The sequence below is a fragment of the Tamandua tetradactyla genome, chromosome 18, assembly GCF_023851605.1.
Source record: "Tamandua tetradactyla isolate mTamTet1 chromosome 18, mTamTet1.pri, whole genome shotgun sequence".
Taxonomy (NCBI): domain Eukaryota; kingdom Metazoa; phylum Chordata; class Mammalia; order Pilosa; family Myrmecophagidae; genus Tamandua; species Tamandua tetradactyla.
The window spans coordinates 45,106,295-45,122,281 of NC_135344.1; the positions used below are offsets into that span (position 1 = coordinate 45,106,295).

Here is a 15,987-nt window from a genome sequence, read left to right on the forward strand (position 1 = left end):
TAAAGAGTTTAATAAAATAGTCAACTATCAGTGGTTTAAAAAATGCACATTTACTTTTCCACCCAGTAGAAAGTCCAGTGGTTGATAACTGCTGTGTGATGCCAAGCCTTTGAGTCAGGATCTCATGCATTTCTACATGGATGCAGCAGTGTCAGGCATCATTTCCTCTCAAGACCTCATTCAAGACCTCAAGACCAGGAGTTAGGCAGTTTATGTCCCTCCCTTATCAGGAGGAAGGACTGCCCTCCAGCAGAATCATCCTTACATCTCATTGGACAGAACTGGATGACCCATCCATCCTTCCTGAGCTCTAATAACATTCATCTATAGGTGAACAAAATTGGCATATTATTAGCAATAAAGAGGGAAATGGTCTACGGATGAACAAACCAGTACCTGTACAATGGGTTTGGGCATCTCCTTTTCTAGATACCTTTGTATTTAATGATGCTGACCAGTGCTTCAACTTAAAAGTTCATGGTGGTAAGAGTTTCCAGTACAATGAATGATTGGCCAACATAAGTGATATTTTGAGGCAGTGAAGCCTGCCTAAATTCACACTTAAGAGCAACCATCTGCCTTACTTACTCTGTCTGCAAATAGGGACAAATCTGTCCTTCTTTAAATTCCTTCTCAGAATTCACCTTTCCAAAGATTTACCATCTCTTTGAAGAATTTAGTCCTTATCACTTTCTTCTGTTAGCTAGCGTTCTGCATGGTATGTTTGACTGAACACCATCTCTCCTAGCGAGCAGAGACCTATCTTTTTGTTATGTCAGGGAGTGTAGACTTCTTTTAGGCTTGCCAAATGAATAACAAAAAATGATTCAATCATCCTATTGCTTATCAGATAATAAACTGGCCTAGATTACTCAAATGGTCTCTAGAAACCACTGCCCCCAGATATCCATATTTTAAGTTATCTAAGATCTTTGGGGAGATATTTCTAACATTTTCTTTGTGATGATAGAGAAAAAAATAAAGTATTTAGAGATGATTCACTTTTTCATTCTCCCTTTTCTGTCTTCCCGGAAGCCTAGCACCCTATAGAGCAGAGACTGACTTTTCAAGGTGATGTCCAAGTCCCAGTGTATTTTTCCAAATGTGTCCTAAAAGCAGCAAAATAATTTGGAACACAATAAAAAGGATAAAGAGCATCCATACCCCCCCCCTAGTTAATACCCAAATGTAGAGAGTTGAATATTCTTCATTCTGGTACTCATATAACTCATAACAAGTGAAGTCCATTTACTTATCTATACTTTGAGAGCCAGCCTGATAATTTAGTTTCAACAACTGCTCTCCACCCTGACCAATGACCTGAAGGGAAAAGCGCTGTGGACTCTGCCAGTGAAGTCCACTGGTGTGGCCTATCTTCCAGTGCTTCTCTTTTCTGGTTCTCATTTCTAAGTGTTGTACTGGGTATTGGGTGCTCAGTAAGGCAGTAAGCTGTCCAAGATGATCACTCTTTCTGGAAGCATAGTCAGCATTATGTAATGGAGGATAATTTGAGTAGCATGAGAAATTACACCTTCCCCCAAAGCAGCAGCTTTGAGGGCACTATTGCTATGGTCACAGTGGGCTAGTTAGTACAGCACCCTATGCACTCTGTGGATTACCCATCTTTATCTTTCTTAAGTTCAATAGCATTGAACCCCTGCGTAAAAACCCTCGTTGGCTCCCTATTACCAAAGCTACTTAGTGACTATATGATTCGACCCAGTAAATTAGCTTTACAATTGATTTCCTTTTAACTAAACTGGGGGCAAACGTATGGTTAAAATGAAGCAGTTAAACCAATTATAAACACAATGCATCTTACTTAATAGTAATAAAATGACTAGAGGAAAACTTGACTCCTCAACAAGCTGATGTATCCTCAAAGTCCCCCAAATAATAAATCTGGCTATATCATGATATTTATCTTTTTATTGGCTATTTTGAAGTAGATAATTACAATCTAAAAATTTATACCAAGATGTTTAAATTAGGAAATATCAAACAGAAAATGGCTTTCCTTATATAGGGAAGGCTTCATAAATGATCTGAGGGTTCCAAAAACATCTGATTGCATTTTCAAATTCCAATATCTAGAAAAACAGAAGAAAAAAAACAAATCAAAGAAATTGTACAAATTCAATAGCTCTGCCAATGACTGGTGTCTTTCTTTATAATTTCCATTTGAATAAAGAAAGAATTCATGGTGCAAGATTAAAATAGCTTATTTTGAAAACAGCTTCATATAATAGGTTGGAAACATACCCCAATAATTTTGTTCAGACTTGCTTTATACCCCTGGATATTTTAATCTCCTTACATCACGTATTTCTTCTTCCTCTAAAATAACCTCATTTCTTTATATATCAGAATTTCTCTTCCCCATTAGCAAAAATAAAATCATGTAGGTGCAATTTTGTTTTCTTTATACTTTGGGGACTAAATATAACTAATTAACATTTTAATAACATTCTACCATTTGTTCCTGCAGAATTAGGAGACTTGCTCAAGATAGATTAAGATATACTTTGTACCATCTGGAATCCAAGCAGCTTTGATTTTAAATAAGTACTTGTTTTTCTATACGTCTGTGGGCATTTGGGGTTGGTTAACACATAGGCCAGAAGGTAAACTAAGGAAAGGAATGCAATTTATTTATTTTTATTATACTTCTCACTCTAAAAATTTCTGAATTGCTTGCCTAAATAGGACTTAAATATTGGTGAGTATCTGGCAGAACAGGCACACAAGGTAACACTGTGAAATCTCACTAATTCAGAATGATTTGAGGGAAAGCTTTTGAACTGTAAGATTGTCAAGAACAAACACATTTATTACATTTAAGTGCACATGCAGTGACTCAAAGTTAAAGTGGTGTTGCAGATAGAGATACAGGGAACTCAGCTTAATGAATAACTAAGAAATACTGTATAATGGACAAATTGACACAAAGGTCTGTGGCATAAAGTTCCTGGAAGGTAAAATGAAAGGCAAAATTGGGACAACATTGGAATAGGAGTAGAAATCCTTGAATATTAGTTTAGAGAACCTACAGATTATATAAATGAGCCAGATGGCTTCATCTGAAAGAAGCCCCAAGCCAATTTAAACCACCTAATTCATTCTCTTCAGACACAGAGCATTGGCAAAATGGATCTTCCTTGGTAATTGTGGGTATAGAGTGGAAAACAAGATTTAGAAGAGCAAACACTATAGAACATTTGGTTGAAGACTGACATATATGAAAAACTTGATGATCTGCCCAAGTTCTAGGACTCCCGATCAGGTTTGGTGTCATGCCAAGCCCACCAAACTAGAATAGATCTGCCAAAATAGAATTCCAAACTTATGGAAGAGCCTGGAATAGACTTTTCACTTCCATGTGCAACTCATGCCAATGCATATGCCTCTTACCTCTGCTCATTTTTGACCCACCAATTTGTCATGATATCTCCCATTGTTCAGCTTCAGCACAAATCCCTCCACAATTAATTCTACCTTTCTCTTCTTGTCTACAATCTCTAATTTTCTTAGCTTTCTTCTTTCCTTGTATCCTCATTTTTCCTTATTTTATTTTATTTTCTTGCTTGAAGGTCATATCTTCTCTGGTTTATTCAATATAAATATTCACCACAACTGCAGGAAATTAAATGGAACCTTTAGAAGATACCGCATAGGACCTGGTTGGGGTTGTAGATGATAAATTCATTGTAGTTGAGGGTACAGCCTTCTGAATTCAGAACTCCTGTATCACCTGCTGGTCCTAAGGGCACCATATTCCCATTCAGGTTGATGAAACAGGCAGGGCTGAGAGCCATCTTGCCCAGCCCCTCGGTGATGTGTTTGCTGTGAATTAACCCTTCTGCCTCTGGATTGGCCTCTAGGAGTTCATTACCATGACCTAGAGTTACCTCTGATAAAAGCAGCAGTCCTGTATCCTTTAGGCAAAAGGCAAAGCAGTGATTGGCACTCTTGGAAGACGTCTGCAAAGTAGATTCCTTTTCCAAATATGTAATCTATTATGGGGGCTTCAGGTGGGGCAATTTGAAGTCCATGGCTCAGGATTCCTACCCAGTTACTCAGCCTGGAGTTGTGCCATAGCAACATCCTCTCTGAGGGCTTCTTTCTCACCTGCCTTCTCTATTTCAAAAATATCTAGCAAGGTCATGGTATAGCCACTGTGTGGAGGAGCATAGGTCAACCGAAGGTAGTGTGAAATTACTTTAAACTCATGGTTTGCATGGTCTAGAAGGTGCAAGACACAATGTAGTTTTTGTATAGTGTTGGTCCAGTGGGTGTTTTGAGCTTTGCAGTTTGGGCTTCACCAGCTTAATGGCAATTTCAATGGCTCCTAATGCCTCTAGTAGTTGCACTTTTTTGGTCGGTTCTTTCTCTATTCAGATTAATGAGGGATATGGAGTCCAAAATCATATGGGATTCTGGTACAGAATTCATTGCATGCTTCCACAAGAGCTCATCTATGCCTGACAGTTTGAATACAATCCTTGATCTTTTTAAGAGACTGCTAATCTGCCTTGATTTGCACCACTGTGGGGCTTTCTTGGTATCATACTTCATTTCTACCATCATCTCTTCCATGGCCTGGACATTACAAATCAACTTTATCAGCTCCTGTACCTGAGGATTTAACTATGACTCTGGATTCAAGAAGGGTTTAAGAGATTCCTCTTCTTTTGTTTCCTCTTTATCCCAAGTATTGGTGGCATATTCTATCTGTAGCATATCATATTGTCCAGGTACCTTCTCAGACTTCTCACAATCCTCCCAATTGTTTTTTGGTTAATCAAGGAATTTCTTCTGAAGGATTTCCTTGACCTTGTTGAGGTCCCCCGAACAAGCTACCAAACTGTGCTTCCCCATTTTTTCAGCTTGACCCCATTTCATCCAAACACTGAAGTTCTTCTGGGCATCATCATCTAACAGCTGAATCAGATAGTACTTGTCGTGGAACTGGAGATTGGTCTGATTCAGCATGATGTCATAGACATCATTCCCTTCATAGGACACCTGGGCCTTCCCCACCTTGACTGTGCACTATGGGCCCATGGGAGCTTTCCCTTTTAAAAGCAAGGACTTCACAGATTATTTCTTGTCTTTTATTTGTCATTATTAACAGACTTTCCTCTAGCCACAGGTTCCATTTTCAATCCCTGCCTCTGGCAACTGTGATTTTTCTTGGTGGGTAGAGAGTCTTCTGCAGCTATGTTCCCATTATTAATTCTCAGAGTTTCATTTAATGTTACAGAAGCTGACACACATGTGCCCATGTATCATCCTCCTCGGCTATGCCACCATGGAGCCCAAATGTTGCAGTCATCAACCCGCTTTCTACTTATTGTTTTATTTAACCCTCTGCTTATGAAAATACAAATGCCTTTATTTTCTATATTTTTAAATAAAATACTAATATAACCATATATTTATATTAGCACAGTAACTTTCGAGTTATTTTCTGCCCATGGGCTTACTTAATCTTCATAGTAACTTTGAGGTAGGTAATACAATGACCATCATTTCTTATTTTGCAAGTGAAGGAACTGAGTCCAATAGTTTTAGAGGCTTGTTCACAATTACAAGCAATTTCTTGATTCAACTTAGCAGAGTAGTACAAATTAGTTTTAATTATGGAGAATTTGAGAGAGAAAGGAAATAAGGGCTTTATGAAAAAGTAAAACTCTTCTGTAATATCCCTCTAAGTAGGTGTTTTTTTCTTTTTCCTAGTTAAACAAGATTTTGATACAATGTGTTACTTATCAAGTATTGGTTTTTGGAAATTCCTTCGTGGAGAAGAAGAAACACCAAAACTCTGAAATTAAAATTATACTTAAAATGCCCAAGCCCCTACTTTCTTCCTTACAGAGCTAGTCCAATCTACTAACTAAAACAATGGAACATATGGCAAAGAGAAAGACAGATTTTGCAGTTGGGCAAGCCTGAATTTCAGTCTTCTAACTGCTAAAGATGTGATATTGGACAGATTGCTTAAAATTTTGGAGTCAATTTGCTATCAGGTGAAGTGGGAAAATAGCAACCACTAAATAGCATGGTGTAAAAAATAGATGAATTTATACCTGTAGGCCCAGAACTATCCCTGGCAGAGAGCACTCCATGAATGCCAGCTATTGTGTCTCTGCTGATTTAGAAACTTGCCAAAACTCAGTGTCATCCTATGGACCACGAATTGGGACACACCGTCTCTGTTACAACCACTCAACTCTGATGTTGGAACACAAAAGCAGCCATAGACAATGTGTGCAGGAATAAGCATGATTACATTTTCAATAAACTTTCATTTACAAAAATAGACAGTGACCCAGATTTGCCCCATGGACTACATGTGCCAATTCCTACTCTAGATTCACGGCTTAGAATTTGTGGTAGAAATGAGAAGTATGGCAGATGAAATGGAATGGAGAATAACCAATAAAGATGCTCTAGAGACTCCCTTTTTTTTACTTTTGATGTGAATTTTTTATATGAATTTCTTTGATCCACTGCAGTCTGCTAAAAGCCAACTTTCAAAATATGCTTCAGTTTATTCTAGGATATTCATGGGTTTCCCTACTTTTATTCCATATTCACAAAGACCACAGAAAAACCGTCTGAGACCCCATAGACAACTGAGGCTATGAAATGCGCAAATTTCTTGGAGGTATATGGGTACCTTCCTGAAGTGACAGAATGATTTGAACAGTTTACCTTTTCTGCAATAAAGTTGACAAAATATAATCACCACCCCCAAACATACCATTTACTAAAAGTCTACCATTACCAATGTTAGCAGATGAGGAAATTCTGAACTACATTATCTCATTAATACTGAAATGCCTATCTTTTGTCGTTTGAACAATATTCAGCCATCTTCTAAGACTTCACTTCAGACATCACTGCCTCTATGAAATCTTTCCTAGTTACACGGTATCACAGGTGGGAGTTCCTTTATTGTCCTATTAAAGCACATGTCTAAACCATATTGTCTTGTCCTTGCCTGCATATTGATGTATGGATTTTAATTGTAATGTTTCCATAAGTTGCATCTCTCCATTTTGATTTGGAGTTAGGATGGAGGTTTTTCCTTTTCTTCCCCTACTGTATGCTTAGATTAGAGATTGACACATAGTCTATGTTTGGTAAAGCATGCATATTTCATCTACAGGGAGATGGCTGTTTGAACCCTGTGGTTACTCTCCCTTGGGGTCTTTTGGATCCAAGGCAAATGAAACCCATCTTCTGAGTGTTAATCTCTCCCTACCCTGAGTAGAGGCTCAACAATTGTCACCATAGTGAGTGCTGCTGACATTGCAGTCATAGCTCACAAATTGATACCAAATGCAATAGAGAGGGAGGGTATTGGTACACAGCTTCCTCACTTCCCTGCATCTTATCCTCAACATTCTCCCATTGATTCTCACTCAGAAGATGACTCTATTCATACCTGAATAAGCAAGTCTCCTCACAAACTTTTTATTCCTGTACTATAGTGAAACAATAATTTTAAGAAACTTTAATGGTAAGCCTCAGTTTCATTTCATTTATTTTATACCTTAAAGTCTTTTAACATGTTCTCTCATACAATCAACACAGTAAAATAGGCAAGGTAGATTTTATGGTAACTTTTCAATGGTAAATTCAAGGCCAAAGAAATAAGGAGAATTATCCAAAACCTCACAGTAAAATAGTAGCACAGTCCAAGTCTCTGCTCCCTAAACCCATGTTATTCCCAGTGTATTGAACTTCCCTCTATTACTGGCCTGTTACCTTAACACAACATGGCATTAGTATTCACATTATTTTTTATTTCCTACACTATATATCAGAACTCTTTACTTACAGCCTTTACGCAATCCCAAAGTCTTCTTTTATTTAAAGAAGTCAAACCATGCTTTTAAAACTCATTTGCTGATGACTAATGTAATTTCAATATATAGCAGGTAACTGAAGGGAAATTTCTCTACAGAAATTTAATTCTCTACTTCCATTTTAGGAGATTAAGTTTATCACAAATTCTATATGTTTAAAATAGTTTGAGATGATAAAACATAGTCCCTGAAGAAAAGAAGAAGTGGAGGTGGGGGGATTCAGAGAGCAATGGAGAGAAGGTAGAAGCTGGAGAGGGAGAGATTATTCATTGAATTTTGAACATGCCAATCATCTCAGCTCTGAAATAAATACAAAACTTGGGGGGCAGAATGTTGCTAAGAGAGTAGTCAGGTTCTGAGTGGGAGTTCCAGAGAGAGAAAATCCTTTGAAACAGGAAAAGGTGGAAAACATACGCTAACCTTGGTAGGAAGCTAACTAGCAGGTAGTGCAGAGTCTTTTGAGATGACAGTCCCCAGCTTTGGGGTCCTGGGGCTAACAAGACACTAAACGTCATCATTAGAGAAACAGATGTGGAAGACCAGTATCTCCTATGGTCAAACCTTCCCAAACTATATTTCAGAGAAGAGTCCAGAAAGATGCTGATGCCTGAAAGGGTTCTTGATCAAATACTTGGAAAACATCATACAGTAGTCCCTCCCTGAAGATTTAAAATGAAAATCAACAAAGTAATTAAAAGTCCTACAGTAATAAAAGTCTCAAACAGGTTTAACCATGCTTAATTATGAAATATTTTCAGCAGGCTAAAATCATATACAATTGTAAAACATACGCTTACGCACCAAACACTCATACAAAATACAGTTTAACATTTTACCTGGTTACTTAAAATGTCATTTTTTAAGAAAAGAAAACGTTCCATGTACAATTGAATCCTCAAACCAATCTCTTTCCTCCCTCCTTAGAGGTAATGACCCCACTGAAGTTGCTATTGATCCTCCCTGTCCATGTTTTAACTTTGGTCAGTCTAGAATTTCCCAAACATGTTAACCCACAGAACTTTACTTTTATGTAACATCTAGTAACAGAACATGGAAGATCAGAAGTAAGTATATAATTTTGGAACACTGATATAAGATTCCCATATGTATTAAAAAAAAAAAAAGAAAAAAAAACAAGCTGGTGAATATGCTTCAAACAGAGAGAAATGGGCCAAGGAAAAGAGTGATTTGAAGACTAGAATGAACAGATACCTCTTAGATAAAGACAAGCAACAATGTGAGGTCTCCACAGTCTAGAGCTCAGGGATTGACTTCTATGAACCACATATGAATGTGCCTTCCTTTCCCAGGGAATCAGTCAAGGGCAGGCTTGAGTCAATGAGAAGGCTTATCTAGGGATAGAGGGAGGCTCCAGGTTTTAGAAAAACTGGTTTGGGGAAAATAGACTACAGAAATCTAGAACTAGCAGCAATGTAATCTACCACTTCTTAGCTTTTTGATCTTAGAAGAGGCACTCACCTTCTCTGAATAGGTACAAAAACATCCTCCCATATATTTAGTGCAGGATTAAATGAGCTGATGCATATGCTGGACTTATCTTATGACTTAGCAAATGGTACATCCACAAAACAAGGGCAATTTTATTATTATTTTAAATAACTGTAAAAACTAAACAAAAAGGATTTAGGGATAGCAGAGAATGATTCTTTATAGGGTAGGGTGTGCTACAGAAATCTGCTTAAATTTTTTTCAGGCAGAAGAGAGCATAGCATATATGATAGAAAATAAGTGAACTGGGCAAACATCTATGACCTGTTGGGGCAGGGAAGTTAAGGATTGAACTGGCATTTAACATTTCACCTGCCTTGGATAGAGAGCTAAGCATGTGGTTTATCCAAAACATACCATCAATGTCTGGAGTAATACTAAGATCCCCTTTGCCCCAAACCATTCTCCTCTCTAGAGATATAAAGAGAGACAGACAGGCACATGGACATCTCTGGCCAGTCTCATGCCTTTTCCCTCTCTTAAACTGCAACATGATAGGAAGACTATGCTTGTCTTATCCATCTCATAGGATAGTGATGGAGGAGGCAAGAGGATGGGGATGAGGCCTTAGATAATTAATGAAGGCATACAACTGGCTGGTTCAGGTGTCTACGATGAGGATGAAGGTCCTGTATAACTTGAGAGGGTACAAGATAGGTTGGTTCAGGTATCCTAGCCAACCTAGTGAAGACACATGGTGTGCTCCACTCACACCCATCCCTGCACTGCTCTGCATTTTACCCATCCCTGCACTACTCTGCATTTTCTTTTCCAAATTATCACAATTTTCTATTCTCTCCTCTATCTCACTGAGCCCTTTTCATCCCACATGGCAGAATTCAAGCTCCCTCTCCTCTATGAATTCCTTGCTGAGACCCTCAGTCTATGAAGTTTATTATTATTATTTTTTATTACAGACGATGTGAGCTTTCAGTCTTTCACCATTGAGTAAGTTGTTAGCTGTGGGTTTTTCATACATGCCCTTTATCATGATGAGGAAATTTCCTTCTATTCCTATTTTTGAAGGGTTTTTATCAAGAAAGGATGCTGGATTTTGTTAAATACCTTTTCTGCATCAATCGAGATAACCATGTAGTTTTACCTCTTATTTTTGTTAACATGGTGTATTATATTAATTTATTTTCCTGTGTTGACCCACCATTGCATACCTGGGATAAAATCCATGGAAAACAGTTTATAATTATTTTGATGTGCTGTTGGATTTGATCTGCAAGTATTTTGTGGAGGATTTTTGTGTCTCTGTTCATAAGAGAAATTGGTCTGTAATTTTCTTTTCCTGTAGCATATTTATTTAACTTTGGTATTAGGGTGATGCTAGCCTCACAGAATTGAGTTAGGTAGTGTTCCCTCATCTTCAACTTTTTGGAAGACTTTGAGCAGGATTGGTATTAACTCTTCTTGGAATGATTGGTAAAATTCGCCTGTAAAGCCATCTGGTTCTGGGCTTTTCTTTTTTGTGAGGTTTTGATGACTGATTCAATCTCTTTATTTGTAATTGGTCTGTTGAGGTCTTTCACTTCTTCTAGGGTCAGTTTTAGGTTGTTTGTGTGTTTCTAGAAATTTGTCCATTTCATCTAAATTGTCTAATCTGTTAGCATACAGTTGTTCATAGTATCCTTACAATCCTTTTTATTTCTGAGGGGACAGTGGTAATCTCTCCGCTCTCATTTCTGATTTTATTTCTTTGCATCTTCTCTATTTTTTCCTTAGTCAGTCTAGACAAGGGTTTGTTGATTGATTTTATTGATCTCAAAGAATAAACATTTGGTTTTGTTAATGCTATTGCTTTTTTTTTTTATTCTTAAGTGCATTTGTTTCTATTCTAATCTCAGTTATTTCTTTCCTTCTGCTTACTTTGGAATGAGTTTGCCATTCTTTTTTTAATCCTTCCAGGTGTCTTGTAAGGTCTTTGATTCTAATTCTTTTTTTTAATATAAGTGTTTAGGGCTATTTCACTCTCAGCATTGCTTTTGCTGCAGACCATAAATCTTGATATGTTGTGTTCTTGTTTTTATTTGTCTTGAGGGATTTATGATTTCCCTTGCAATTTCTTCTTTGATCCACTGATTGAGTGTTTTGGTTAACATCCATATAATTGTGAATTTTCCAGTTCTCCACCTGTTATTGATTTCTTTTTAATTCTATTATCATCAGAGAAAGTGCTTTGTATAATTTCAATCTTTTTTATTTTATCGAGACTTGTTTTGTGACCCAATATGTGGTCTATCCTGGAGAATGATCTATGCACACTTGCAAAGAATATACAGCTTGCTGATTTGGGGTGCAATGTTCTGTATGTATCTTTTAGGTCTAACTCATTTACCATATTATTCAAGTTCTCTGTTTCCTTATTGATTCTTTGTGTAGATGTTCTATACTATTGATGAGACTGGTGTATTACAGAGACATCTATTTCTCCCTTCAGTTTTGCCTCATTATTTTGGGGCACCATGATTAGGTGCATAAATATTTATGATTGTTATTTCATCTTGATGGACTGTCCCTTTTATTAATGCATAATGTCTTTCTTTGTCTTACAACAATTTTGCATTTTAAATCTATTTTATCTGATATTAGCATAGCTACCCCAGTTTTTTGTTACTTTTTATATGGAATATATTTCTCCAAACATTCTACCTGCGTCTTTGGGTCTAAGGTGAGTCTTTTATAAACAGCATATAGTTGGATTGCATGTTTTTACTCATTTTGTCCTTTGGTCTTTTGATTGGGAAGTTTAATCCATTAACATTCAATGTTATTAATGAAAAGGCACAGCCATTTTATTCTTGTTTTATATGTCATTTTTTTTTGGTCTCTTTTTTACCCTTTAATTACCCTTACTGATAATCTTCATTTTCCACACTACTCAAAGCCTTTCTCTTCTGTCTTATCCTTTTAACCAGCACTACTCCTTTTAGTATTTCTTATAGATTTGATCTCCTGTTGATGAAATCTCTCGGTTTCTGTTTATCTGTGAATATTTTAAACTCTCCCTCTTTATATATTTTTGCACAGGCAGGCACTGGGAATAAAACCGGGTCTCCAGCATGGCAGGTGAGAACTCTGCGTGCTGAGCCACCATGGACCACCCACTCCCTCAATTTTAAATGACAGTTTTGCTAGATAAAAAATATTTGACTGGCAGTTTTTCTCTATCAGTACTTTAAAAATATCATACCACTTCCTTCTCACCTACAGCGTTTCTGATGAGAAGTTGGCACTTATTCTTATTGTGGAACCCTTACATGTGATGAATTCCTTTTCTCTTGCTACTTTCAGAATTCCCTCTAGCATTTAATATTCAGATTAGCATATGTCTTGGAGTAGGTCTATTAGGATTTATTCTATTTGGAGTACTTTGTGTTTCTTGGGCATGTATATTTATGTCTTTCTAAGGGGCATTTTCACTCATTCTTTCCTCAAATATTCTTTCTGTTCCTTTTCCCTTCTCTTCTGTTTCTGGGACACTCATGACATGTATGTTTGTGCATGTGATGCTGTCATTCAAATCCCTGAGGGCCTGTTCATTTTTTCCCATTCTATTCTCTGTCTGTTCTTCTGTCTATAAGATTTCAATTGTGCTGTCTTCTAGTTCATTGATTCTTTCTTCAGCCTGTTCAAATCTGCTGTTACATACTGCTAGGGTATTTTTAATCTCTTCTATTATGCTGTTCATCCTCATAATTTCTGTTATGCTTATTTTTATACTTTTAAATTCTTCTTTATGCTCTCAGATAGTCTGCTTAGCATCCTTTATCTCTTTAGCCATATTTTCCTTCATCTCCTTTGATTTAGGAATTCATTTGAATTATTTGATTAGTTGTTCCAAATTCTGCGTCTTCTCTGGAGTTTTAATTTATTCCCTTGACTGAACCATATCTTCCTGTTTCTTAATATTTCTTTCAATTTTTGCTGATATCCAGGAATCTGATCTTCTTGATGAGTTTACTTCGAAGAAAAGTTTCTCTCTTGTCTAGGGTTTTCTTGTTGATTGGCTTTGAGTTAAGACTCTTCTCTGAGACTTGGTTCAACTTATTCTATACCTTTATCATAGCTTTTGTTTAATCAGGTGTTTTTTTTTCAGTTCTTATGCATCTGCTTCTTGGCCTGGATATGTGATACAATTTTTAAGATTACACTTTTTGTGCAATTGTTTCACTTCCAGGAGAAAATTTTCTTTCCTGTCCCTCTCAGAGAATCTTGTTCTCTTCTATTACTTTTTGTTTTGCCTAAGTAGATTTTTTTATACTCCTTTCATTGTCTCTAGCTGCTTTGGCTTGGATGGGAAATTCTGGTATAGTGAGTACCCCAAAGAGGACTCCCCAAGTAAGTATATCCCAGTCAAAGCTTGGCCAGGGACCCATGAAAGGAGCACTTATTGGCCCCATACTGCCCTAGGGAGGGGATCATGAAGGACAGCAAATGCTTTTTTGATGACTTACCAAGGCTGTGATTTCCTGACCTGCCCAACAAATGCAGCCCTTCAACTAGCTGTTCCATAGAGCCCTGAATCACTGCCTTTTTAAATCTCTACTGCCTGGACTCCTCTCCTGGATGGGAATGAAACAGTGACTATAGCTGCCTTTGTCCAGGTGGGCAGGAACAATCGCTCAGAGCCAGGACCAGTAATCTGATTAAAAGCTGTGATCAGTAGTTAGCCATGCCTACCCCTATTCTTGCCAGGGACTGGACCCCACGGCAACCTACCATTAGAGTGGGGTGTGGGCACTGGTAGACACTACACATGGGGACCAACTTACTATTCTTCACTAGTGTATCAGCCTCTTCCTCCTTTTCTTTACTGGATGCCATACACTGTTCTTCTGGCCTGCAGACCCCCAGAAGAGTTGTCTCAGACTGTTACTGCCTGTTCAACAGCTGTTTTGTTTGATGGGCTTAGTTCTAGAGCTTCCTACTCTGCCATCTTCCCCAGAAGTTTGACCATGATCTTTTGTACATAGCTTTTACTGTCAAAAGGAAAGTTTAAAACTCAACACCTGTCTTATATTGGGGTTGTTCTATTAGCTTTACCCATGTTTCATTCCATAAGACTGTAAACTCCTTCAGGATGAAAATATGTCCCCCTCCATTTCCATAAGCTGCTAGTACAGAAAGAAATACATGAATAGTTATTAACAAATGTCTGTGAAAAGGGATGTCTTGAAAACTAGCTATGAAGTACCTAGAAAATTTTCTAGGGACATAAAGAGCTTTAGAAATCTCCAAGTCTGAATGCATCCATCCTTGTCAATGCATTTAGGAATGGTCTCCAGTGAAGACTCCAGAGAGCCTCCTAAGGTATCTGTCATGTGAGCTTGAAATATATTGTCATTATTCAGATGAAAAATGGAATCACTTATGAGATATGGTTCATTGCCAATTCTCTATATATTTGCGTTTATTGTGACAGATGCTGTCGAATCTCACCCTAACTCTCTATTATTCTACAAAAACAGAATGGCCCATAAGAGGGCCAATAATAATTAGAATAATAACACCCATTAACTCTTCATACCCCTTTCTATTTAGAAGCTTATGGTTGATTATAAGCCTAAATTCTACTCCATCAGATTCAACTGGACCCTCACTTCCTCTAGAAATTTTATTTTCAGTTTAAGATAACGAGTTTCAGCCATCTTCACTTAAAACAGAATGAATAAATGTATTTTTTCCACAGAAAATTCATAATGCCCTAAGCTGAGTTTGTGTCTATGACATATTCTTAACCACCTACTCAATTGCTTTCTCTTCATTTTGAGGTTAAATGGGAGGCCTGGAGCCTATAGTAGAATTCCACCATATGTGTTAGTGGAACATTTAAAAGATAATAAAATATAGAGAAAAGAAATGCAGTTATATAATTATCGGGCAGCACAGTGAAACAGTAAAATTTGCCAAGAACTTTGATCCATCTTTTACAGGTCAGGTGCCCATTGGTTATCTACTGTCCATAGGACCATGCATCATGGAATTATTTGTCCCATACTGACAATACAAGTGATTTCATATGTATCTTTTCTGGACTGCTTATATTTTAATAAGGAAGGAAGCACTAGTTATATAGCTTCTTTTTTGTCTAGTGTCTATCATTCCTCAACTGGTCTCCACTTGAAGGCATTAGGGGTGCCTCAATGTCAATCAGCTGGTTGGAGATAGGAAACCAGCCAGAACTGGGTTGAGGAATGTGATTTGATTAGTGAAGAAGATGCAGGAGTGGGAAGCATAATAGTTGGCTCCTTAACATTGAATTTTGTGGCAAGTCTTAGCCCTGGACCAAAACCATGGAGCAGTAAGTTGGTAGGCTGGTGGGAGGAACGTGTTGATCTTGTCAGGTGGTATGGAGGTGGAAAGGAGTCTTGCTGTCATATCTATCATTAGAAAAGAGAGCTTGCCAAAGGTCATCAGGCCATTAGTACTCCAAATTGTTTGAAGGAAAAAGTGAGTCCTTAATGACAAAAACAGAAATTGACCCATGAACACAAGAGGGCATCCTGGTAGAAATGACAAACCAACTTAACTGGGAAAATGTAGGTAGAGAGAGAACTTCAACAAGAAGGCTTTATTGGAAGCAGGGTTCTGG

The 15,987-nt window shown here is 37.5% G+C and overlaps 1 pseudogene; it reads right to left on the reverse strand.

The window, feature by feature from the left end:
* Window positions 1-3,624: 3,624 nt before the first annotated feature.
* LOC143662420 (poly [ADP-ribose] polymerase 2 pseudogene) lies at window positions 3,625-5,285 on the reverse strand (annotated as a pseudogene).
* Window positions 5,286-15,987: the final 10,702 nt, after the last annotated feature.